Consider the following 2,500-nt stretch of genomic DNA (forward strand, 5'->3'; position numbering starts at 1 on the left):
CAAAAAAAATATATATATATATATATATATATATATATATATATATATATATATATATATATATATATATATATGACTTTTTTCAATATCTGAAAGTCTGGGTCAACATTACAGTATTAACAGAATTTCATTTTTTTTTTCGGATGCTACCTACCATGTTCATAGTAACTGATTGGGGTTTTGAAGGTGACGGTGATGATGACGGTGGTGGTGATGATGATGATGGTGGTGATGGTGACAATGTTGACAGATGGTGATGACATGGTTGTGAAGATGATGATGATGGTGATGATTATGGTGATGGAAACAGTGATAATGATGAATGTGGTGATATTTGATGACAGTGTTTTTCTTTATTATTATTTTTATCAGTAGTAGTAGGAGGAGGAGGAGCAGCAGCAGCAGTAGTAGTAGCAGTAGTAGTAGTAGTAATAGCAACAGTAGTAGTAGTAGTGAATCCTGCCCAACCTGTTCATAATATTTCATGATGATAATAATAATAATGATAATAATTCTGCTGTATTCGTCATCCATTATTTCTTGTTTTTGTTTGTCATTCTTGGCACTTTGACCTTTCGAAGGGCCATGTGCCATACCCCCCCCCCTCTCTCTCTCTCAGAAAGGGAATTAGCCAAACGAAATAACAGCACTCCTCTCTCTCTCTCTCTCTCTCTCACTCTAACAATTTTCTCTCGCTCTCAGGCAGGGAAGTAGCAAGACGTGACAATACCCTGGACATCACCGCATACACTGACGAAGCAGAGAATCAGGTAAACAATTTATGGATTTTGAATTATGAAAAGATTGATTTTTTTTATATATATATACTTTCATTTTCACTCTTGTACCCTATTTTAAGTTATATTTTTTTGTTTTTGAGTACACAAGGTAACGTAAACAATGGACTTTATGAATTTTGAAATATGAAGAAACTGATTTTTTTCATATACTTTCGTTTTCACTCTTGTTCCCTATTTTGAGTTTTATTTTTGATTGTGTTTTTAATCAGGCAACGTAGAAAAAAAATTAATTTGAATTATAAAAAGAAATATCTTTTAATATATATAATTTCGTCTTTACTCTTTGGCCAATTTTGAGTTGTATTTTTGTGTAAGACTCTTTATGAATATCCCTCCCTAGGCCACCTGCATAGAGACGGCAGGAAAATACTACCCCAATGCTGACTACGAGAATACCATCAAGAAGGTAAGCGCTAGTAACACTTCCCACAGCCCAGTAGCAAGAAATATTACTATTAGTAGTAGTAGCAGCTATTATTATTATTAGCTATTATTATTATTGGCTATTATTATTATAATTATTTATTATTATTATTATTATTATTATTATTATTGGCTATTATTATTATCTTAAAACTGCGATATTTCAAAGGCTATATGGCCCAGAGCCTTCAAACCCGGTCAACTCAGTCGGACAGCTGTCCGCTTCTTGTGGCCAAATATGGCGGTAGTCCATCACCCGGATCACCGGATATTGTACCAAACACAGAAAAGTGAGTCAGCCAGGCTATCGCAAGAACGGTCAGCTGAAATTTTACTACAATACAGCCTTAAGGCTGACGCAGAGCGGAAAGCAGTATGGTTCCAGTCGGCTGATCATTCTCTAAGATCAATCAATCAATCAATCATTTCCTGTTGCACCCTCGGGGATGCATAGGGCCTCGATGAACTCACACCACCACATCCTATCCTGTGCTAACTCCTCAAGATCTCCCCAACACTCATCTCCAGCTTCCCGTCTCATTGTCCTCACCCACGTCTCTTTTGGCCTTCCTCTACCTCTCCCACCAAGTGCCACCCACCCTGGTGTACCTCGTACTATTCCCTGTCTCCTATACACATGTCCTAGCCACTTCCATCGTGAGAATCTAACATATTCATCGATCGGCTGCACTCCCGTTATTTCTCTAATTCTACTATTTGGTATCCTTTCCCACCACTTAACTCCTAATATTCTTCTAAGTGCTTTATTTTCAAACACCAAGAATTTATTTTCCATAGTCACTGTGCTGTACCAAGACTCGTGTCCATAAATTAAGATACTCCTAACCATTACCTTATAAAGTTTGATTTTTGTATGCACAGAGAAATTGTTATTATTCCAAATATTTTTAAGCATTCCCATTGCCTGATTAGCCTTCTTTAACCTTTCCTCGAATTCAAAGTTCAAAGAACCATCCTTGGCTAAATAAATACCTAAATATTTAAACCTATCAACTTGCTTTACAACCATACCTCCAATTACACATTCCTGCGCATTTTCCATATTCATATTGATTATTTCAGTTTTTCCACAATTAATAACCAAACCCACCTTGCGACCTTCACTTACCAAACAGTCCAACACTCTCTGCATCTCTTCTGGCCCATCACAAATCAAAACTATATCATCTGCATAATCTAAATCCAAAAGTTTCCTGTTCTTTCCCCAAAGTATACCTGCACCGGTTTCTGTTCCAACGCGTTTCATAATGTAATCA

The 2,500-nt window shown here is 36.5% G+C and overlaps 1 long non-coding RNA gene across 1 annotated transcript in view; it reads left to right on the forward strand.

Annotated features, from left to right (window-relative positions):
* LOC145397436 (uncharacterized) overlaps positions 1 to 2,500 on the forward strand; it is a 4,973-nt gene that overhangs the window by 542 nt on the left and 1,931 nt on the right. Inside the window, exons 2-3 of the long non-coding RNA XR_013896986.1 lie at positions 703 to 770; positions 1,141 to 1,206. This is a non-coding gene — a long non-coding RNA (uncharacterized LOC145397436). The remainder of the gene's footprint in view (positions 1 to 702; positions 771 to 1,140; positions 1,207 to 2,500) is intronic.

The sequence above is a fragment of the Coenobita brevimanus genome, chromosome 41 (assembly GCF_032717465.1).
Source record: "Coenobita brevimanus isolate Jiangsu-jjx chromosome 41, ASM3271746v2, whole genome shotgun sequence".
NCBI classification, from domain to species: domain Eukaryota; kingdom Metazoa; phylum Arthropoda; class Malacostraca; order Decapoda; family Coenobitidae; genus Coenobita; species Coenobita brevimanus.